The sequence below is a fragment of the Bombus affinis genome, chromosome 7 (assembly GCF_024516045.1).
Source record: "Bombus affinis isolate iyBomAffi1 chromosome 7, iyBomAffi1.2, whole genome shotgun sequence".
NCBI lineage: Eukaryota > Metazoa > Arthropoda > Insecta > Hymenoptera > Apidae > Bombus > Bombus affinis.
Window position 1 is genome coordinate 15,743,466 of NC_066350.1, and position 25,450 is coordinate 15,768,915.

A 25,450-nucleotide genomic window follows, 5' to 3' on the forward strand; every position below is an offset into this window, starting at 1 on the left:
ACTTTAGGTAAACGAGTGTCTAATCCGTATCGATATTTTCCACATTCCTCTTTTTCCATACTTTGCAAACATTACAATTAATAATAATTCTTCATTTCTCTAAGTTTATACTACGTATAAAGACATTTGATCGAACAACTTGAAGTGGATATTATTATTAAACGTGTTGGTTAGTTTATTAATGAGACGAGTGATAAAATTGTAATAGTCGATTATATTAAAATCACAAGTACAGAAATAGGATATGTGGTCGTAATCGTCGCTCGCTCAATGCTACTGTTCAACTCTACGCTCGCTATTCGACTGTATGTCTCGCTGTATGACGACTGTCCTGGAGAGCATGTTCGTCTATTTGTATCGACCGGTGTTATTACAATAAGTTCAAATGTAACTCCGGTTGACGATTACAAATAGCGACGATGATGTTTCGTCCGGCGTTCGTTTACCTTTGAACCTAGCAAATCAAAACAATATTCCAAGGTACGATAATATGAGTTTCTACCGATTCAAGTCTTCCATTGACTAATGTGCCGCTACAAACTTCTATATAATTTAGTATTATTAACAAATTGTAATAATTAGTAATTAGTATAATTTACTGTTAAATTGGAATAATTTAATTATCCAATTACAAACATATTTCTACAATTCTTTCTCGCTTACATCTTACATCCTCCTACATTTGTATTTACTAAGAAACCAGCAACTAGGCAAACATTCGCGTACTCGGTAAGGCACAGGATACGAGACAACACACGGGAGGACCTGTTCCGCAGGTAACCGGCAACAGGAAGCCGGTATTAACGACGTGCCCCGTGGAGCCATCGAATTAATATCATTATTTATGCTCGGAACATAAATGTACTTCGTGACATTATCACTGGCGTCGTTAGTTCGATTCGGTTATCATTACGCGATCATTATGCCGACCGTGCTGTTTATCACGCGACGAGAACTCGTTATTTTCATAGGGTTCAACGGCCTACGGATTCTTCTTCTCGGATTACTCTGGATCTTGTTTCTGATCGAGATCGAGCAGCTGACGCGGTCGTCGTTCGCTCTTAATAAGCTGGAAAACGTTGATTTCGGAGAAGAGCGAGCAGAACGCATTGAAATGATTCTTTGCTGGTGTCGCAGCGTGTCATCATGAAAGATGCGTCTGACCATTTTGAGGCGCTACAGAGCTTGCTTCTTGTTGCCGACTAGAGATACGAGATCGTTTAACGAGCCTGTTGTAAGAGACTCGCCGACTCCTTTTTGGGAAAATGCCTTCTTCCTTTGTGCTTGCTTTATGGAAATCGTGTTTTGTGTTAACAAGTAAACGTGATGGTGTTTCTAGGTTGCAGTGATGTAATTTTGATATATATAGTATGTTCTACGTGGCTCATAAAATATCTAGTGTTCAAGGAATTAAGTAAGTATTTATATCGAATTAACTTGGGTAGATTTGCATACATATTTCGACAGAGATAAACGTAATTTGACTGTAACTTCGATGTTTCGAATTATAATTTTTCTCTCCTAATATTTTTGGAAATCATTTGGTAAATACTAGAAAGCATTTATATTCCTATTTTGTATCTTTAATCGAACATTTCGAGAAGTATGGTATCTACTTTCGATCGATATCGGAATCCGCCTGTTCGTGATTCTTGTCGAGAAGCGAGCATCTCAAGCGTGTTTTTATTTTCCCGCCACGCGTTGTAATTTATGCATTGAATTTCAAATTGGCTTGTACTTCTTCGATAGAATCCACCCGATGCTTCGACAGCCCGTTAGATTTCATGACTAACAAATGTTTTATTGGTTGGCTGTGTCGTATCTATAGATGCCAACGAACTTCCGCGTAACAATTCACTGTTCAATAACGTCTGAACTGTTCCGGGGAAATAAATGATGCCCTCTCTCCTTACCTTGTAGACTTAATATCTTTATGATCTTAATCGAAACTTTAATCCAGACATCAAACGATATTTTAATATTAATTTCTTTTTTTTATTTCAAAGATAGAGGTAGAGAAAAGAATATTCATACGCTGTTCGCATACTTCTATACTCTGTGCAAAAAATTTCTAGAGTTACTTAAACCGTCGAAGGAAAAGATCCTGCATATTATACACTGCGTTCGCAGACAATTTTCAAGTCTATCCAGAAATCCGTTTTCATATCAGCGCAACGGATCCGAGCCGGATGTTTCTCTCATGAATGGAGATAAGATAAAACGTCCGGAAAAAAGAAGGTTCGATCGAGGTTGGAATTCCCAGGGGACGTGTAAGGAACCGTGAAGCTTTGAGGTGAATAAAAAATCGGTGGTTGGTGGCCGACGTCGAACGTCTCGCTCAAATATGCACCCCACGATTCTTCACGGGTCGTCACTAGCGTGGGACCTCTTATAATTTTCAAACGAAGGATTAATCGACTGGCAGAAACATTAACTCTCTCCGAAACCGTCGGGTCACCCTCGCATAAATAATAAATGTCTCTTTTCGTTCCAGGTCGCTTTTAAAAAAGCTACGAGAAAAACGCTCCTCGCGACTACAGCCTCCTCTTGTCCACCGTATCTAATGCATGAAAGAGTTATTACGCGAGTCTAACAAGCACGCAACCGAACTGACGCATCGCTGCTATATCTAAAGGGACGATATGGAATTTATTCTATCGTTAATCTTCCTATTTTCGAACTATAACTTATGAATGAAATGTATTGATTTTCATCTGGTACACTTATTTAACAACCCTGTTTATTCTCCTATAAAATCCAGTCGATCCCTATACACGCAACATGGGGTTTCTAGAAATTTCATACGCGTAATCTTGTATGTAATTTAGGCAAATGAACCCGTGGAATGAAGCTTTCATCGTTACCGGAGGACGCGTAATGCGGCCCATTTCGACGGGATTTAGCTCGTCGCTTAACGAGGTATATTCTATTCCACGCGAATGAAATTACTCGTACTCCGTCTAATAAAACACCGCGTAACCCACAGCGCTTGTTTTAATCGCCACGTCAGACGGCACCGAAATTACCGTCGGCGAGCTAAGGATTGCCCTTGAATTTGATCAACGACACGACACGCGCACACCACCGCGTGGCTGCACGCTGGAATCGTAGCCAGAAGCTTGAAACGTATCAGTTTCGCGTATCTGTATTCATTTAATTTGAAATCCCCGCCGGAGAAGGTCAAATGCAAGGGAAAAGGGTGGGGTGCGAGCATAAGGGGTTGAAATCTGAATTGCAGATGGCCGGTTGCTCCGTCCTTTCTTCGGTTCGACTCTGTTTCCTTTTCCCTCTTTCCCACATTCACCACGCTATGCATCTTCGTTCCGCCCGTTTGACAACCCTCTTTGCTCGTTCGTTTCCCCCGCGCGTCTCGCTCCGTTTAAATCAGTTCCACTTCAAGTTAGAACCATCATTTACTCGTCCAGCCCGTGGACTGACAGCCGGATGAATCTCTAGCAATAATCGATTCAATTTACGCATTTATTACGGGTACAGGGAACGTTAATGGTATATTCATAAGGCAATATTTTGCCAATGCTAATGACAAATAGGTAATGAACTCGTTCGGTATAATGGTGTAATAATTCTTTGACCGCGGTCCGCGGCAGGGCTGGTTACATTGTGCCGTGAACGCAAACTTTCGATGCACCTCCGGGCTATCAGTTGATAAAGTAGCTCCGATATATCATGCGATTTTGTTCGAACCGCGAATTGACCAACGCGCCATGCGTGACGCGCTGTCCCACTCGTCTCGCCTGGGATTGATCCCTTCTTGCTAATTTAATTACATTCTCTGCTTCAACGTCCGTGCTCTGTGATTTTCCATGAACTAAGAATAACATCATCAATTCGTGAAATTAAAGCTTTGTCTTCCTTGTGCCTTGTCCCTCGTGTAATTGTTAAATGCAACATAAAACAATAAGAAAATAAACCGATACTTCTAATTCTAGAATAAACTAGTTCCATGTGCAGGAGACTGTTTGGTTATCCTCGTTCAAACGTATAAAGTCTGCATAATGGAAGATTATCCCGTTTCTAGAAGCTCCACTACGTTCTACGCTATTACATTTCCTACAATGGGCGATATTCCAGTATCTGTTCATTCATCAAAGCTATTTTACACGGTGTTCTTGCAAATCAAATTTTTAGTATTGCAGAATAAGAGGTAGAAACTGCTCTCAGCTGTGTTGGTCTTTTATTCAATGGTTCTACGTCTACAGAGAACAGACCTTGTCTGAGGACACATTCATCGTCGCGAAACGAAAACTATTCCCCGTGGCTCGCGAGCCACTTTCGATCTCTGGCGCGTACGAGCGCGGGAAAAGCTCAAGGGAACGGAGATGAAGTCGAGCGGACGATCGTGCGAATCGTAGCACGTGCACTGCTCGTTTCGAATTTCCATAGACTGGGCTGATAGAGAGGTTTCGCCGCGGGACCCAGGTCTCGTGTGTCGTGAAAACGATTTCGCAAAAATGTCCGGATTAAAGCGGCCGGTCACGTGCGAATGGCCACGTAACGAGGATGGAGATCTCGAGTGGATCGCCTCGAGCTTTCGTGATATTCTCAGGTTCGATGATTGAAATTGACCACTGTGTTTTTCATGTTAAACGATTTTCTGATTGCTGACGTTGCTTTCTAAGATCTTTTGGCGACAGCTTTCATGTTGCATAATTTAGTAACCCTTGAAATTTTGCATCGTTTCTTCCCGTGTTTGGAAGAATTTATTGAAAAATATTCGAATGAAAAACTAATTATAGATATCGTAATATAATTTGCTCTGTTTTTCAAATTAAACAACAAAGATACAACGCTCGTTGTCTAACAAATGATATAAAATATATCATTTATACAATATACTTATATAAAAATAAATCACTCACATGTAAAAGTAGAAATTCATCAAACTTCTCGTGTTTTAGACGATTTTTTAGTTTCGATATATATTTAATATCCAAATTAATAATCAATATTTCAAAGAAAAAATTATCTCATAAAAGATCCCAATTATTAGATTTGATATTCTCTTTAAAATTATTTTTTCCAAATTTTCTTCTCTTCCATAACACGGATCCTATTTCCGCGAAAAAAAACAAGTGGAATCTTTTTCCTATTTTTCCTGGCATCTTGGTAGAATTTTATACAACGCAGAGACGATAATTCGCATCAGATAGGCAGCCCTAGTCAAGGCGATAGGATCGACCGGGAATAAAAAGGAAAAGTCGAAATGACAAGAGACATATGCACCCATACAGATGGGACGTGTCCACAGACGCGTTCGAGTGGCGGAAAGGAGCGGGATAAGGTCTCCGGAACGTAATCCAACTTCAGGGATATTTCCCTTATCTGTCGGAAGCCACTGTAAGGGTGAAGGAACTCGCCCACGGCCAGCTGCGAGAACGAGGAAAGGGTGAGACGGTACTCTGGGTATCGAGTAAATTTAAATTTTAAATAGCGATGTTTACTGGCGAGAGGGAGTGGGGGCAACCAATTCAACATTTACCAGCTACGGGATTAGCCTTTCCTTGAGCTTGTTCCGTAACGTTTTCGTCCCCTTCTATTCGTGAGAGAACGGGAATCTTGATAAGAGGGTGTCTTGTGTTTATAAAGTGGTGTCGTTGGGAAATTAGGATGGATCGTAGCAAGCTTCCATAGAATATATTTTTAAGAGAAAGATTTATAATCGAGAATTCGATAATTAAATTTCACGCTTATCTAAGATGTAGTTCTGTTCTTAAGTGACGTTGAATTTAAAAAATGTAAACCCGAGTAGAGAATCCGAGGTGTTAACTCTGCATAAACATCATTAAAACTTTGAGAACCACTTTTGCTTAGCGCCTACTTACAATTAGCGAAGCTGAGTAAGTACGAATACACTTTTGTGTTGTTATCTGTCTTACAAGCGAACGCGTGACATGAAAAAAGTGATGTACTTATTACTTTTCAACGAATATAAACTTTATTTTACTTTATCTTTATTAATGGTAATTATCATTGTTATCGTATTAACTCGTGATATCGAAAAATAAACTACCCGTAGCAAAACAGTATTCAGTTCCTTACCGTAATCTGATTTACACCGCATCGCTCTGGTCGGTTATCAATTACCCGAGAATCCGCTTAACCTAGAACCGAGGTAGCAGCTTGTGACGTAAATCAGTCATCGGATTTCCCGGCGATCCTCCCCTAAATGTACGATGCCTCGAGGAGTCGTGAAACCAGCAGCGTGTTCGCGTCGACTTGGACGGGCTAGAAAAACATTGGGTTGGTGAGACAAATGGCAGAGGTGAATAGGCAACAGAGAAGAGCTTTAATCCCATTGCATCCCCCTGTCGTGATTCGAATCCGCAGAAAGGAACACGTAATCGGTATCGATAGGTGGGACGAACCTGACCACAGGTTAGAAAACTGGCAAAGCCAGATATCGCGTCGGTTTTTTGATGCCAAGATTCACCGCACGTATTTCCCCCTGACGAATTCTCCCCGTTGGTCCACGTGCTGTCGTTGTCGTAGTTGTTGTCATTATTGTTGCCTCTCTCGTATAAACGCGCCTCTCGTCCGACAAAAATACGTGTGTATGCATCTATACGCATCCTTTAACGTGTTCGTCTATCCATGGCATCCTACACCACCGTCGAACTGAACGTGTGTATCTAAAGGGGTGGAAAGAAAGGGTAGTGAGCATAAAGGTGAGCAGGAATGGTCCGCAGCTAGCTACAAATAGAATTCAGCCTCTCTCGAATGGAAAGATACACCATGCACCGTGATGCAGCGAAGTTTGACCGTGAGAGGAATCGGGGAAAAGTTGGAGGATGGATACGTGTATTAGGCAATCATCGAGTCATTCGATATCACAATGCGGTTCGTGTAATTTTATTAATCATCGAGTTGTCGTATTCAGAGACAGACGATAAGGAGAGACATTCGATCCATGTACGACCTATTTTTTCATAATGAGGAACCGGTGAATTGAGTCGCGATGACATTTTTTTAAATACATTTCAAAGTACATGTCTGTGTTAGAGATGGAACAAAGATATCTACGTTTGTTTGCATATGAATGTAGAGATGACATAGTCGCAAGACTTTGGTTTGCTATTCTCCTTGTAAGGATTGGTAATACGCGGTGCTGCAAATATTAGTACGTACTCGAGCTTATCGCGAAAAGTGGAATAGGCGGAGAATCATCATCGACAATCGACACACATGACCGGGAACGATTATGTGTCAAATTTTCCACTTGACCTAGCTCTCGGAAACCAAGTGAATAGTCCACCGGCAAACTTGTTCGGACCCTTCATTATGACGATAACGAGGGATCGATACGGGGATAGTCATCGAAATTTGGGTCAGCCTAGTCACGCAGTCATCGACTCTCGCCCTGTCGCTTTTAACACTGACGCACACTGCGAGACACACTGTATAAATCTGCATCTGTTTGAAGGGTCGTTCAGTCAATAATTATCGGGATCGCGTAATTCTTTGAAATTTTATAGCCTGCCTGACATGCGAGTTAATATCGTCGCGCCTCCGTTCCTGCAAATATTTTCAACGTTTGATCATAAAACGCAATGACGCGTTCCTCCTCGATGTAATTAATGACCATTTTTCTTCTCTTTTTTATTTACATTGCTTCTTGTTTCTTTTCTAATGAATGTTTACTAGCTTCGACACGATATAAAAATATCCAATGGCTGAACATTGGTTTTATCAAACAAAGAAAGAAAAAAAACGAACATCAAAGCACAATGAAGCGCAGAATTTTTTACTCTACCTTTATTCGATGCGCGTTGTATTCACGACGGGATCAGTAACCATCGCGGTACATGTAAAATCATATCAAATTCGTTGCGACGTCAAATTAACTGTCCGACGCTCGAAACTCTATACGCATACCAAAAATTCGTATTCAAATACCATATTCGTTAATTTTCTATCAATTTTTGTTTCGAGATTAAATACGACAAGACGCGAACAAAAAGAGAATATATATATATCCGAATACGTGGAAAAAATAGTTTGACAGAGAGAGGAAGAAAAAAGCAGCATGGAACAACAAAAGCTGAAAGAGGAAAGAATCGAGGCGAGTCTAGCGAAAAGATCGATGGAAATTTATTACTTTCCTGTTTATTGGCGGCGGCCGCTTCGCAAATCCACGTGTTTAGTCCTCGCAATAATTTTCAAAGGGAAACAAAGCCCGCCAGAGTCACTTTATTGTTAACGTAGTTGGTGCTTTTATCTAGGACCGTTATTGCGCGAACAATGAAAAAATAAAGAATGCGGGTTAATATTTGAACGAATATTACTCACATACGGTGGCCATTGTTGTCCGCGCCAAACTCATTTATTGTCCGGCGCTCGGTATTTTCCCTCCGGTGCCGCGGCGGGGACGCCATTATTAATATTTTTAATTAAAGCCTCAACAAAGAGAAAACGTACGCACGCAACCCAGGTGAAGGGTCGCAAAGCGGAATGAGATCTACGCGTGTTCTCGCTTCATATCTTCCTAAATACCGAATTTCATGCGTGGCCGGATGCGAATTTCATGGCGGAAACTCGGATCCATGCGCTACAAAAAGAGCGACCAATTTCGTGCAAACGGAGTTTAATCAGCGAATATTGACCAAAGGACGAGGAGCGTACAAAAATCAACGCGAACAATATCATCGGACGTTTCTTTGCTTTGCACCGACCTTCCGTTTTCACTGTACGACTTAATAATCCATTTCCTCAGACGAACCCCATCGGACTGATCGATACAATTTATAAACAATTTTTAGTAATACATCTTTTTTCCTTTCTACTCGAATATAAGATTAGATAGATAACAGACCTTAATTAAAAATATCAAAGTAAAATTTCAGAATTCTCCTTTACGTTACCAATATTCTGCTCGTAACACGAAATAAAGAATACCACGAGATGGTCCGTTACTGTTGATAAATAAGAAGATCGTTCATTGTCGTGAGATACCAATGCAGTTAACATACGAGCTTCGTACATAACAGGACCGGTCTCTTCGAGCTTAGAAGCGCTATTACTGGACGTTAATGGAATGTAGTTCCATATTAACGGGTCCCGATTTCGGATCTTCCGTATAGGCTACGAAACAGCCGTTCCGTCGTTGAAACGAGATCGCGCGAAGGACCTGGCATTAATGGGACAGAGACCAAGAGAGATCTGCGAATGATACTGTAACGCGGCCGGGATTATAACGTGGCCTGTAGGTTATAATGAGGTGCGTGGTAGTCTCATGGCTGGCCACGAGAGATAGCGGCCTGCTGCCCACTTAATTGGCCTCGACCTTCCTACCCGTTCTCGCGTTTCCACCCCCGCCACCGACCCCTACTTGAGCACCGCGATAAATCCTGCGAGAGCTCGGTGACGTTTACTGAATTCTGAATTCTCCGTCGCTTCTAGCTTTCCTCCTCTCTTCCCTTGGCCTATTTAGTCCGAGATCATCTGATACTCGAATACGGAAAGCTTCGCAGATTTAAAATGGAGGAATCGTTTCTTGATCTTTTCATCTCGATCGTGGAAAATTACACGGATCTGAAAAGAGATCGTAATTACAATAAATGAGTGTTCATTTAAATGAGATATTTGAAAAACGAAATGCATTCACTCATAAGAATCCATATACATATTTGGTTGCTGTGATATGCATCCACTGTAACCACAGCCTTAGATTCATGTCAATCTCACATGTATTTTTGACCGAAATGCTAGTTGCATCTACCAATTGAGTCGTCCGATGAACGAAGCAATCTTCCTTATTTCTATGTTTTTCTGCCAGTCTTCCTTCCAGCTATGCATAGTACAAGTTCGTTTGCATGAAATAACAACAGGGAAAATTAATTCAAATAAAAATCGAGTGCTCCTTCCAGAATTTCCGAGGGACAGAGAAATTGCTTTTCGTTCGATACGTGGTAACTGGAATCCAGTAAATGAATCGTTTGGTCAAAAACCGACAAGAAATTCCATTGGAAAACACAGTATGAACAGCGGAGCCGAAATAGAAATACCGCGCTGCGTTTTCGACTGGTTCGAACTATCGGTAATACAGGATGCAGTTTGTTCATTCTCTCTGTAAGGGCGTGCAGAGTTTTTCGAGGGTGTTTTAGGGAAGACTTTACATCCAGAATGAATATTCGAAGAAGTAAGTTGATAAGAGGGGATGCGGGTAGGGAAAAGAAGGGAGAAGCAGGCGAGTTCGTGCTCCTGTCGACGACAACATCGGAATGCATGCATCTCCCGCTTTCTTTGCGGCTCTTGCCTCAGGAAAGAGGAGAAAACGCGAACAAAGCAACGAGCAAAAGGCCGAAACTGCGGGGTAAAAATAAAAATGTTCGTCGCCGGACGAAACCGCATTCCGGATTGCCGGGTCGCCGGACAAAGCGGCTCGCTGCTCGTCGTTCGCTTGGCTCACGACTCGAATTCTCATCCTCCAACGAGCAGTCCAGCTTCTATTCGATGCGCTCCTCATCGCCCCTTTCGTTCGTTCGCCGGCGTCTTTCTTCTTCATCTCATTCGATTTCCTCCCTCTTCTTTAGTTCCGCTATGCTTTTCGTCGAGAATCTCTCTCTGTTATCAATCGTTAACGATCCCATTCTGTCTCGCTGTAATCGAATCGTTATTTTTCTTTGAATATACGCAAGGCTAAGAATCTCTCTCACAGATACATACGGCATAAGTCGATGAAATACTAGTTTTTTTATAAAATAGCGTTCTACGTTTATTATTGTAAAAAGTTACATTTTTCCATGAAAACGTTTCGTGGTAGAAAGTACCGATGATACATTCAAAAGTTACAATATGTGATTATATTGAACTTCTTAAAACCTTGACATACACCACTATTGATTTTCTGCTCGCCATTTGTTAATTTCGAAAAGGTATGAAATACAGGTGAGATGATTTAAAATAGGAATACAAAGTAAATGGGAACATTTCAAGACGCTCCCTTCTGCTTAAATTATTTTCTACGTATTCTACATTCTTTACATTTTTTCTCAAGGTTTATCGTTTTCGTTTTACCGTTCCATTATACTTGCCGCACCGTAAAGCTGTTTCGCGCCTTTCAAGCGTAACACCAGCCCCGTTTCAACATTCAACACCGCGCTTATTAACATTTCAGCTACATTAATGTGGCCAAAGGTTGTTACACCCTTTATAACATAGAGTATCGCTTACAGCGTACACGTACCGTGTATAACATGCAAGTTTTACATTTTCGCGTGAAAATCTTCTCGCCGTAACCATCGAGCACACCGTATCCTCTCGATCGTCAAATGTTCTCGTTTCTTTCATTTACTCGCTGCCTGAACTACTCCCAGCTTCACACCAGCTTTCCCTCTCTCCTCTCTTCTTCCTCTATATAATACATTATCTATTTCGTTTTCGACGTCGATCGATCACGAAATCGCGAGACGTTGTTCGCTGTATTCGAACGTGGTCGATCGATACTCACGTTCGAGTACCAATCAGCTCGTTTCCGCACGAATCGGAGAATTATTCGAGCGACGAGCAGAACGTTCTTCGTAGGGTAACGATTGACGCTCCGAGCGAAGCTTTCCACCGTTCGAGACGCGGAAACGGTCGAATCCGTCGGTCGTCGAGAATCAAGCGGGAATGGAAGACGAAGGAGTGGGAAGGAAATGACGTAGAAGGGAAAAAAGCGCGAAGGAAGTAAGCGAAACGAGAGGACGAACAGGAGCATACGGGCTCGAAGATTTTCGCTTCGCCGCCTCGTTGAATCAGCGACCGAGTCTCGATATTTATTCGTCGATAGCATGTTCGATCGTAGAATTTCGAGGTGAGAAACTCTCGAGGTACGTAGGCTTATCGTCGTCGTTTTCTCACCCCTGTAGGCTAGGCCTCTCCGGAGGATTGGAATCTTCTCTGGAATTAAATCTGTTCCCCCGATAATACAAACCATCTTCGGGTAGTTCCAATTGCGAACAGTTTACTTCGAGAGTACGTACAAACGTGGCTTCCCATTGCATCCGCTGATCGGGGTAATCCGTTCACTCGCGCGACTGAACGGTTATCGTATTTCCTTACAGGATCTTGTATTGGCAAGGATCACGTATAAAACGATTTATATAACGTTACGACTGCGCTGTTATGGAATACTCTTTGCATAACTGGTAGAAGTATTTCTTAATTATCAGTACTCGTACTTTTAAATCTAGTTGAATCTTTTTTTTAATATTAGTATTTTAAATACAAATCATTTAACACATTTAGAATTCAGTGATTTGGTCTTTTAACTATAGTTCTTTATAAAGTGAAAATCTATTTTTTATGAAATGTACAATGTATACGTTATATACATTTAACCTTTTGCGTTCTTCGGGTCATTTATACGAGAGATGTTTTAAAAATATTATGTGATTTTGTTTGCGGAAAGATTAAAGAGATTGAAATATAAAAATTCGAGGAACGCAGCTGAGTTAAGGAATCAATATTTAATATACGATTACAAGATTTTTAATTATATTTTACAAAAGCTATGTCATTAAGAAAAAAGTGAACGAAGTCAACTTTCCTTCCTCACCGAACGCCATCGATTCGACGAATCCGTCGACCCATAAAAGTGATTTTTCACCCTCGTGTCCAACGGAGTCAGCGTTCCTAAAAAACGCACTCCGTAACCGCATCTCAAAGTTGCACAAAGCAAGGCGATATTTACGACGTCGTCGACTACGAGCCGTGAACGAGAAGCCGTTCACCTCGCTACGCTTTCGCAACCCCCTTGCTCGCAATCTCGAGGGTTGTACCCTCGAACGAGCACAGCTCGGGTCCCGTCTGGCCGCGACAGAGTAACAGCTCCAATTAATCCTTCGAACTGGAGTTACGATCCAACGAAATGAGTCGTTATATAATACGGAGGTTTTAGCCGTGGCGCACTTCGTGCGTAGAAGCGGCTTCTGCGGCGTGTTTGCGCTCGGCGAAGCCACGCATTAGGCCTCACGGCCGGCATTGTTCGCGCTTCTGCGCTCCCGTCGATCGTAAAATCTCGACGAGACCTCGCCAGAGCTTGGGATATCTCTCGGGGGTGATTTAATGGAATTTGCCGAAAACGATTGCCGGGACGTAAGAAGGCTGACGCGAGGGCGAGCCGGTTAAACGGTCTCCCTCGTAAAATTTACCACCGCGCTGGGCATAAAGTGTATCGCGAGCGGTCGCAATTATTTGTCCAATAATTTATTTTCAGACAAAAAGGGGGTCGAGCGGTGCGGAGGCGAGCGCGACGTTTACACTGCCAGCAAAGTAATGCACGGTCGATGTAACGGTGATTTAGTGGTAAACGAGCAGGGTATAAAGAGAAGAAGTCGTCGTCGAGAAGAGAGAAGAGAAGGGGAGAGGGAGAGGACACACGACGAGAACGGAGTTTTGGCCGGTGCTCAAAGCGCGTATCACGTTCACTCGGGAAAGCAGCCTTTCTCTTGGAAAGGCTCCCCGGTCTGGCTGGCAAAAGTGCAACGAGCGTGTAATGCACCTCCTGCGGTTTCTACGGGATTAAGTATCCAGATGATTCGGTTTGCTTCGCTTTCGTCCGGCTGACGCGCCTCATCTTCGCCGCTCGTCGGGCAGAATTTAGGCGCACGAGCACGAAGTTGTTCGCAGTCACCGGCTACGTTCCACTGGCTTCGTTTGTTCCTCTGACCATGCCACCGTTACTTGACGCTGTGTCCAAAAGTTCCTAATCGAATATAGCACGGTCCTCCGCGAGATATGATAATTAACGCTTCGATGCGAAATTAATTCAGCTTCAAATGAACGGAGTTAATTTTAAGAGCAAGCCAAAATGTTTTGGCTGCGAACTATCCAACCAAATCCTTTTTAAAAGGAAAACCCATTTTCAGGAAGCTCTAACTCCGTTTTATTTGAAAATTCGCGAATATTTCGATTCTAATTGCCCTCCGTATTCGGAACACCAGCATGAATACGAAATGCAGAGAAAGGATCCCTTAAGCCAAGTACGATTCAGAACAACCGAAACACGTGGCTATATCGCGTTCAAAATCGCATGTACTATCGAGGGAAGAAAACCGGTAACGGGTATCAGGATTCGCGGACCAGGAACCTTGTAGACAAGCTGGTATTTCGACTCTCCCAGGTATGGACCACTCTATTGCATACTTTGAATTCAAACGTCTCGCCCATACATTCATGGATGCCGTATGCAAAACACCGATTCGACCGGCTAGGTCGGCTGCAAGGCGATGGAGGCAGGAAGTTTAAAGTAGGTACAGAGAGAGTCTCTGGTGCGGGATTTCGGGGGTTGGAGCGCGGAAGGGGGATGCATTTAGCGCTTAATTCAGGCCACGATGGTTGGTTTCCCGATGTGATTCAGTGGAACTGCGCCGCCCCTAGCCGACGCCTAATGAAGACACATGCTTCGAGCGGTGCAAGCCAAATGATACCTGCCCGTGCATACGTTCCGCATGTCGTTGCGTTCGGTTCCGTTCCATTGTACACGCTAATGGCGTTCCGCGTACAACTCGGTTGCCTGAAAATTCAAGGGGTTTCGACGAACGAGTCGCTTTGGTGTACTAAGTGCACCGTAAGAAATGACAAAAAAATTGCACGAATTTTTCATTCCGGGGTAGAATATAATATCGCGTACGTTCCTTTCGTATATTTACCTGCGAGCGTGAATATCTCTGAGAATAATTTACTATATCATTAAATTCGTTTATAATACGAGGTCGTAGCGGAGAACGCTAATTTCCGGAAAGGAATAGCCGAGTTCCAAGTTTTTTATGAATCTGTCTTTTTACGAGGCTGCTTCTCTATTCTTAAGGTAGCATTAAGGATTAATCAGTAGCAATTGCGGCTTTAAAGCAACGAAAGGTCTGTTTGGCTCTATTATACTTCTTAAGAGCGAATCTTTCGGTCGTGGTTCCAAGCAACCCCCGTGGAAGGATACGAACGACACGCAGTCAGACACACAATCGGAGGGTGGTTTAATTTACAGCGCGAGGGATCTGAGATTCTACGGGGGATTACCACCAGGGAATTTCGCACTCTCAGAATATACGAATCGAGAGTATTGGGTATTAGATAAACGTTTCGGGACAGACCACATCGAGATTCCAAGGGGTTCATTTAGTTCGGACATGCTCGAGTCTACGAAACGGAAAATCCTGATTGCCAAATGAGAGACAAAGATACGAGAAACCTATAAATACCAGGGGTGATGTCTGACAAATTTTCTGTGTCTCTAGATCCCCAAAGCTTATCGGCCGTATTTACATCATTTGACCAGAGATCGTTTATCTAACTTTGTCAGACTTAATTTACTTTAACAGCTTTAACTTCTCGGAAGTTCCAGTTAAATTGGCTCGTCAGGAATTTTCAAAATATTATTGTCTATCTCTTATAGGGAAAAATATCTCGAACTTAGCGTCCAAGTACATATCCTCAAGTACATTTTTTTTCTCAATTTCGCAAGAACATCTTCTTCCTTAACTTCTGTATCGGCAAATCATCTCAGAATGTTAACCCTTTCATTTTATATGTTGTGTATGGACTGCCACTGCAAAACCCGAACAGTATTTCTTATCAATAAATAATGAGAGGATGTATCTTAAAACAACTTCAATCCTGGAACAGTTAAATTCATAATGAACTCTTCGATTCAATAATTGCCATTATATCACAATACCACGATCTATTCTTTGAAATGCTTACTACGTTCATATCTATATGTAGGTCCTGAGGTCTGTCATCGACCTCTCGCCTCGAAAGGTCAGGCGAGATCGTCAACGACAAGGAAGGAACGTAAACGTGACACGGGGGACTGTCCAGCGGACTGGACGAAGTCGCGACGCAAAGAGTTAATCGGATGCAACGGTCAGTTTCAATTTGGCGCAAGTGGCACCCGTGGGAGGTAGTCGCGGAACAGGTCTGCGACTTCATCGAGCGTCCCTTTCGCGATACAAACAACAACCAAGGTTCGACGATATATCGAGAGTGGTAGTTGGAATGATAGCACCCGCGAGACTTCAGGCTTCTCAGGAAATCACAATATTCAGCGGTCGGTGGGCGCATCGTCGAACGCAGCACCGGAGGCAGCGTAGTCGGAGCCCGCATCCGGTAATATCTCACGATACGGAAGCGCGATAAGGTATCACGAGGAGCGTGCTGCTCGATGCACGATTCTCTCTTCCCGCAACGTTACGTGGCCTCCTTCGTCCTTCCGGATTTCCCGTATTTCTTTGTCGCCGGCTTTATAAAAATTTATAGGCCCGGCCAGATTCGCCTGGATTAAGCGATCGATTCGAGATCCAGGTCACCGAGTGACGTAAAGTTCCAGTAAATTATAATACACCAGAAGAACCATGGCTTATCTTCGAAGTTGAGAATTCGCGCATAAGAAGATTTCGATGGAAATTTTTTACTTTGTTTTCGATATCGAGGTCGATCATTCTTATGGAGCCAGTGGGCAATTATCATCCTGCAGGAAAGGAAATTGAACTTACGATCTTTCTGTTTCCACAAAGAGATTCATTCTTTCGTAAGAATTTCCTATTTAGGTAATCCATGCTCTATAAATTATATTACACTGTTCGATTTCCTTGTATGCAGGTCGGAAATTCAAGAGGATTTATATATGTACATTTGACGAAGTATATCCAGAAAAATGCCGTGCTTCTAAAGCTTGTCGAACACCGGTAAGCCGCACGAAGGATAGCATCGATCGTATTCCATAATGCGACACCCCGCTGCGCGTTATTTCGTCCATGACGTGCTGCCTTTCGCGCACCTTGACCTCTCATCCATCAAAGCACGTCTCCGTGCATCTACTTTTAACTTCATACATCACAATTACGCTGGCTTCCTTTCGGGTCGGCCATTTGCATGTCGAGTCGCCGCCCGTTCCACGGAATCGGCCCAACGGAGAAATTATTGCCCTCCGTTGGAAACGCGGAAACGTAATTGAGAATCGGTCGAGATTCATCCCGCGCTCCTAATGCACACCGCTCCGAATGCCAGTTATACGACGAGCTCGGTCATTTGGATTTATTTATTGCCAGGAATAATTAAAATAATCTCTGCTAGCCAGGCGCCATTGATAAGGAACATTAATCGCGGTAGTGCGTTCTCGCGTGGTATGCCGAGCGAAGGTTCGCAAACGGCTGATGCACGGATTGGCCAGGTAGCCCCGTCCGTTCGAATAAATCATCCTTGTCCGAAATCTGCGCGGGAGAAAGTGGAGGAGTCCATCTTGAAATACAGCTCCCTTGGGCGGCTCTGTCGGACCTCGGAGAGCTTCTTCGTACTGCACGTACATTTTTATTCGAGCGTGGCTAACTGCGAAACGCGACGGTGCACACAGGAGAGAAACTACGAAAAAGAAAAGACGACTCGTCGTCGACTGGTAAATGAGAAAGAAACAAAGAGGAACGGGAAACGAGGTTACGTCCAGCGTAAAGAGAGAGGCAGTGGCTGCCACCGTTCTTTCTTCGTTTCTTTCTGAAGCATCTCGCGCGTGACGGAAGCTTCAAACGAAATTTACTTAACCCGTCTGCCTCGCGTCTGCTACAAAGAGCACGAGGACACGATTTAATCGAATCGGGACACGGTGCTCGAGCAGAGCCAGCAACGCCGGACAACTCGTCAGCTCGAGTGCTCTGGTGCTCCCTTTTGCCTATCACTTGGGAGAACGCGAGCGTACTTCTATTCGGGAAAAAGGGCCTCCACTCCGTTTCGCGAGGGCTCCCTTTCTCTCTTTCTTCCGCTACGATAACGACGTAATCAATCTTATTCTCGGAGAGATATATTCCGGCTGATACATTAAGCGCTCAAACTTCAAGTAGCAGAAGAAAAATTCACGACGTGCATTCAGATTCTTCCCCGTCTCGATCGTTAAGGTTGCCCGATTCAAACCGGTTTAATAGGATTTCTGGCGAACGCTGAAAAGAACATTTTAATACGGCTACTCTCTTCTTCTTTTTCGTTTATTTTCTTTTTCGCCTTCCACCGCGGAGGAGTACATCGCTCGGGAGTACGGCAAACATCTTCCTTTTAAAAAGGGAACCGTACGCGTGGCATCTATCGAGCTTTGTACGTTCGAGAATGGAAATCTTGGCGCGTAATGTCGCCTTGTCTGGATATATATTGATATTCGATACTGTGTTTCTTACGGAAACGTTAAAAAACATTACAAGCCGTTTTTTCCGGCTATCGAAGGCCAAGGATGAATACGCTTAACGAGAACGTGAAACGAACGTTTCGTATTCAGAAGCCGCGATCATCGTGGAGCACAGAGTCAAGAGGATTTCGACGTGAAGTGACACGACGGAAGTGCGAATCGAAACCTAGGGATGAATACATTTAAGGACGTTATCGTGACGGTTATACCTTCGAGGGAAATTCCTTCTAGCTTGCCAAGAAGCCAGATATATACGCATCCTATGTACATACCGTATACATATGAGGAATACGTCGAAAGACGGTGTATTATCGCTTTTCAGAGTTGATATATCGTGCATCGCGTGTCGAACGAACGTAGAGCGCAACCTTTAGCATCGTACTATGATTACGAACAATTTTCTGTTAATTAAAAGTTGCGAAAAGATATTCGACTCGTACTTAGATATACAGGGAAAAAATAATAAACTTTAAAGGGCGAGGAGGAAAATAATTAACCGCAGCGAAAATAGGTATTTTCTCAATTGTTTTCGATTACGAATATCGGATAGATCTACGTAAATTCTAGGTTCATTGACGCGTACCGATCAACGTCTATCGATCATAGCGTAGATAGAAATTATGACGGAATACGTGTCTGCTTGAAACAGGTCAAAGGGACCTTTAATTGCACCTTATCCGATTCTCGATTCCTACCCAACCCTATTATTACGTAATACAGCCTTATTAGATAAGCTTTAGATCCATTACCAGCTAATATGTACAAGGACCTGCAGAGATCCCCTCCATCCGTTAGATTGAGGAGCCAGGAATGTCGATAATTGCGGTATGAACTGCCGATTACCGGCACTCGATGATGCCGCATGTCATGAATTTCACTTTGAAGTCCATTTGATCCGCCCTGTCTGTCAGTCTTTCGAGACCGAACGTCCGTCGACGTCTCTTCCCGTGGTCAACACCTAGGAATCTAAACACTCGATCTCCCGATGAAAATTCGTCTCGCACAAAAGAAAAGACCCTGTCACCCCGTGCATTGAATTAAATCGCTTTTAAACAGATCTGTCCATCACAGCATGATTGGCCGTTCGTTCGTTCGTTCGTGCATTACTGGAGCCTGGCTCTAGCTAACTCTATTGAAACCCCTTTAAAAGGAACCAAAGATTTCCGACAATCTGCAGGCGCGCCTCTCTTTCTCTTTCTCTTCCCCTTCGTTCCTTTCCTCGTTTTCTGCTTCCGTTCTCTCGTCTTCCGGAATTTTTTTCTTTCGTTCCTTTGCCTTGCCTCACTACGGTTTTGCATTTGTAATTCTCTCTTTTAAACCTACCTATTAGCTTTTTAATCGCTTCGCAGTCGAACTTTATTCGGCGTCTTCTTCTCCGTTCTCTCTTTCTCCCCTCCTCCCCTTCCTCATTTTTCACTCGCATTCCGTCTGTTTTTTCATTACCGCCCATCCCTTACGTCACTTCTCGTCTTTTTTAAATTCTACCGGTTAAAATTCTCCACTGACTTTTCCTCATTCACGTCCTTCCTTCCCTCTTTTCTCCTTCGTTCTTCGCTAGAAAAAAAAAAGAATTCCTTTCTTCTTCACGCTCTCATTCTTCCTTCCATTTGCATTCTAGCTCTTTAGTCGTTCCACTGTCCAACTGGCTTCCTTCTCGATCAATCGGTACACCCTTTGCTCGTTCTTCGCTACGAAATTCATTCCACTGCTCGCTTCGTTCCTTTTCAACTCCCGCTCCCCTATTGGACTCTATTTTTATACCCTCCGCCTCTCTCCTCCTTCCTTTATTCGCTTAGCCAATATTTATCGCTGTTTATTCTATTTTGCCCTTACGTATTAGCCCTTCGATCCTTTCGTTACCCATTTTGTACTTCCACCGTTTCACGCTCGTTCTTTACTTTAAATTCTATCCACCTTCCTCCACTCCCCCTCTCTTCTGGTCACCGCTTCTTTTGAACTCAACCCCATCTCGTCGAGTTCCTCTCTTGTCCTTTCCTTTTTCACATTCTCCCCTGCCCCCTCCCTGCTGTATCTGCTTCTGCTGCTGTCTCTGCGCCTCTTTGTCCGCCTCTCCCACGTTCGTACCTATTCGGCCGGCTTTACTTACTTAGTTACTTACTTGTTCGCTTCTATCGAGACTCGGTTTGCCGTACGTGCCGCCCGGTCGGTGACTGGCCTCCAAGAGTGGCGGCTTGTCTCCACCAAAGGAGCACAAAACCGACCGACGACGGTCCGCCGCGCGACTAGTCGGTCCGGCTAATTGGAATTGCATTAATTCCTTTCTTCGCCGGTTGCTTGCGCGTTAGCCTAATAAGATTGTGCCTCTCAGTATGCGCGACAGGTATCCTTCGTGAAAATCTCTGTCGCTTCCGCGTCCCTGGCATTCCGCGGGTCTTTCTTTTTCGCCTCGATCGGTGAGAGTCGATCCAGTCTCCTCCAGTTACTCGAAGATCTCGCGATCTCAAATTAAAGGCCAGCGATCAATTCGCGTTTATCGAAGCTCGAGAAATAATCAGGTAGCTTTTGCCGGTGAGTAGAGCGCGGTAGAGAAGAAACAAGGGTGAAACGGGTTCACGGAAATTGACGTCGTTAATAAAGTTACGCAGAAAATTGGCTTCACGCGATCTCGTGCTTAACCGACTGCCGGGCATGCTAATATTTGTTGCTCCCTCGATTGATTAACGCTATCGATAAAGCATCCTTTTCGGTCTAGATCGTATCTATCGTTTCTCTGTTACGATTTTAATTAATTATCCGACGCAACGAAGATTAATAGCAAAAGATCAATATGTTAGATTTATTGAAAAATTATTTCGACGTTGAGGCAAGGATCAGAAAGTTCATCACACTGGCTTCCAACGAACGAAACTTCCGACGACTCTCGACGCTTGTGTATACACCGCGTCCCGTTTCAAAGGGGCCGTATTCTCGGCCGCTTTATCCCGCAGAAACGTATTACGATTCCGAATGCTTTCGAAGAGGCTTTTGTCATCTCTTCAGGAACTTGCTCTTTCATTAAGATTTCTCGGAGCGTGTTTGCGATTCTCTTTCTTCCGATGAATTCTCTTCTCTCCCTTGAATACGTGCCATTTAACCGCCGCCTAAGAACGACGTACAATGTACATGGTGCCGTTCGTCCTTGTATTTTTCCCTGTTACATCGTTCCGTTTCTCGTATGACCTGGTTTTAATGTTTCAATAAATTCTTCGAAATCTAAAGATAAGAATTTTCTTGCAGAATGGACGTTTGCTTGAAAAGACAAACGTTGACGTTCCGAGGAACATACGCGAAATCTTTTTGTTAATCGTTGTGACCTGATTGCACGTCGAATAACGTGGTTACAGAAATGTTACCTACTTTCCTCGTTCTGGAAAAGGAATATCGGAGAAACGTGGCGGGCTTTGGCATTTTATTTAAACGAGACTTTGCAGCAATGCGTCGTCTTTTACACGAACAATACCTTAAAGCGAGTGAATTTTTTTAATTCCGTTTAAATTCCAATAATCCGTGCGGATAATGAAAGTGGAATTTATGCTTTGCTAGGTCACATTTTTTTATTATTTCTATCTCATATCGGGTAACTATAATAATCTATAAGTCTATAAGTATAACTATAATAATCTATAATAGTCTATAAGTCGTTAAATAATTATCAAATATACAACGCAATGATAAATTTGAATAAAATAGCTTGTAATAAAAAAATTGATCGTTGCACATACCGTTTCATTCCATCGCTACCTGCCCCACACTCAGCCAATTCAAATGGGCTTTGAGGCTTCCCTGTGTCTCGCTGTTCTATTTTCCTCTCCATTTTCTCTAAACGAAGAAACATTGCAGCTAGACCACGCACTTTAAAAATACAAGACCTCGATCACGGCAATTTAGCTTCTCGCCTCCACGACTATCCGTACACCTTTAAAAAATTTACAGGACGCTCGATTCGCCGATCTATCTACAAAACCGAATCTTCGAAACTAATCGAAAACCATTTTTAACACCTTCGAGAGGCTTATAATTATATGTATGGTACTTTAATTTAACACAGATATAGCCCAAAGTAATACTTAAGAAGATTTATTCCCCGGGTGCTACTATCGGGCCGGTTGATCGGAGATTGTCATCCAAATGCACCAGTTGCACGTACTGTAACACGATTTCCTTGCTCCTCGCACGGCATCCTCCTCGAATCGGCTGAAAATCGGTACCATTATCGCGATAAGATCGACCGCCTCAGCGGACGATTTATTCGTCCCGCAATTGATTCACGCTCCGTACACCGTGAGGCGTAACCAAGTCCATTTTCATTGCGATTTAATCACTCGGTCAAACATAATAAATCCGCTCGGCCGGGTTAATAAATTCCCCGTCTAAAATCTCGCGCCTATAACCAATTACGCCGGCGTTTAATTATTTATCGCGCTCTCCGGAGCCGGAGATTCCCCGTAGGCTTTGCAAATATCGGCCGCGCACCAGATGCCCTGAACGCGAGACAACCTCGCGATATTTAATGCCTGGATCCATATTTAATTACGCGATATATTTGTACGAATTATTGCTACGAAATTAAAATTCCCACATCATTAGTACGAGTACATTAATCGATGCCCGGACATTTGTTCGGGGTGTTCGCATTTCCTGCACGTGCTCGCTCGTGTCGACACTTTGATTCTATCATCGCTATTCGCGGAAGAAAAACGATTTGGAAAATAAGTGAACTGTACCGTTCGTTTATCGCAATTTATTATAGAAGAATGCGGTAGATTCCACGCGATAATTCTTCAACGGTGACTTGTTATAGGTCGCTTCACTGATATGAGCTTCGTTCAATTTGACGGCGCGATACAAACCTTGAATTGCTTGACGATTATAGGGAAGATCATATTATTAGACAACAAACTACAATATACTAGTTGTGATGCAAGATATAAATGTTTGTGTAGGTTCATAAGCAATTGATGTGAATGTTGGATCATAACTACGCTATTAATGTTATTTTTTTAATATTACGTTTCTGATTAATATTATCTTAAATGCTGCTGCATCTATTGATTTTCTACGCAGACTCACAAATGAATTTGAACACTTATCGTAGAAAATTTGTCGTCTATATTGTATGCATTTCGTATAAGAAACAATATATTCACACATATTCATAAACGGTACGTACAAGTGTTCGAATATTTTCGTAAGCCAGTGCACATTTCTTCAACTACGAAGATCGAATATGCTTCTATCTAGCAAATGCTTTCTCACCATTTTGGTACGGAAAATGAACATTGGCTAGAAGAAGATCTTTCCTTGCTATTGTGTCATTAAGCACGCATTCGCATTAATTGTATAGATAATACGTACTAGCCACCAGGTTGAGAGACAGCTCAGCTAATGAACCGTCTCTCTCTTCTTCTCTCTCATCAACGACGGCTATTGTTGACTTCGCGCGTCAGCCACCGTAACGACACCTACGCGAATCGTACCATGCACGTCGCCAGCTTGTGTCCTCGCATTTCCCCTAGAATCGTCGCAAATTCTTGTTGGAAATTCCTTTTATTAATGTGGTTGCATTGGCGCCGACCTGGCCGAGTGTCGATATGCTCGTGTAACGCTCTTCTGCTTAACTAGGGCGAGGAGAATATGTTAAATGGAATTGCGTAGATTACGAGGCTGTATTACGAGGAATCAACTGATTGGAGAATTACACGTAAAGTTGGTTACGTGCCTGCAGACATTTCTGGCGCACATGAACCTTCTTCACTGTCTCGATGTCTAGAATCGTTCCTGTAAACAGTGTCCATATATTATTTGACAGCCTATACAACAGATTAGTATAACGTTTGATCATTAAAACGAAATTCAATATCTGTCATAAATGATAACACTGACATATGAGCTGTTCGGAAGCCACATTGATCAACGTCATTGATAGATTCACATCTGACAACCGTACCGAACAACCAAGATTCGTCTAATTATCGTCCAACTATACATCCATTTCCTCGGCAATAACAACAATATCCTACAACAACGAATCATTACGATGTAGTAGCTATCTTCTTGGACAAAGTCGAATTTCTTGGTGCTGCTCTTCCACGACTGCTTCACCGAGCCCGCTAACACTCTAGATACGTTTGCATGGACAACAATGGTATGTCAATTTACTCAAGCGAGAGGTCATTCACCTTGCAGCGGAAAGCCGTCTGTTTCCCCTAAAATCCGACTAAAATTACAAGCCATTGAATCGCGTTGGTTGCCCGACTCGCGTAGCATCCTCGCCTTGCAATATCTCACTCCTCCGGTGACCTTTCCTCTTTTTCTCTCTACGTTTTGCTCTTCGTCTCTTCTTTCCGCCACGCCGGCAAACAGCAACGACGTTACGTGACGTGGCTACGTTTTAGAAAGGGAAAAAGATCGGTGTTGCAGCGTCGCGGCTGGAGATGCGTGAATATAATGATAGAGCGAGGGAGAGAGGGCTAGAGCCGTACGGATGGCGCTCGAGGGTCGTGGAGGAAGGACGAGGGTGGAGAACACGGTAGACGAGGGGAAAAGAGTTGGACAGGCGGAGAGGCGGACGCGAGCGAGGGTAATGTACTGTTCTCACCTCCGACAGGCCCTGCGGGCTTCCTCGGCTATCCTTCGCTGGCATACCGAACCGAGCTAGCGTGCACGCCCGTGTACTCTGCACCACCCCGTGTATGCATGCACTTGCACACATGCCCTAATCGACGGCGTACGTGGATGCACGGACGCATGCAACGCGTAGAATCGCGGTACGTGCGATTGAAACGCTCACCTTGGTATCTGTTCATCGGTGTTCCTATCATATCCAAGCGATAGAGCGAGAGAGCCACTTGCCGCCGCTTCTATGAAACACCCTTTCTCCTTCTCGTTCGCGCAACTGGATTTTCTAATACTTAGAAAACCCGTGGTTCGAGTCTGATGGAAAAAAAGAAACAGTGAAAATTCGTGGTTATTTCGTCTGTTTGACAGATGTCCAATTCTCCCTCCTTCGAGTCATACAGGTTTTGGAATTACAGCAGTTTTGTAATTATCGATGCATATTGATTCGATCGATCGATTTGCATGACTACGTATATGTTCACTTATATCAAAGAATACAAGAAATTAGATCGACAAACGATTTTAGTAGCCAAATTGGAAGGTTATTTTCGACGCAGATTGCTGCCGTTTTTATTCCACGTACTGCTCTGTTTCCAAAATATCCGAAGGAACGGTAGTTGCAGTCAATTGGATCATACATGCAATCTAGAACGAGTCAGGCGGGACACC

General features: G+C 43.3%; 1 long non-coding RNA gene across 1 annotated transcript in view; it reads left to right on the top strand.

The window, feature by feature from the left end:
• The window catches only part of LOC126918658 (uncharacterized), a 362,464-nt gene that overhangs the window by 324,442 nt on the left and 12,572 nt on the right, over positions 1–25,450 (top strand). The window lies entirely within an intron of this gene.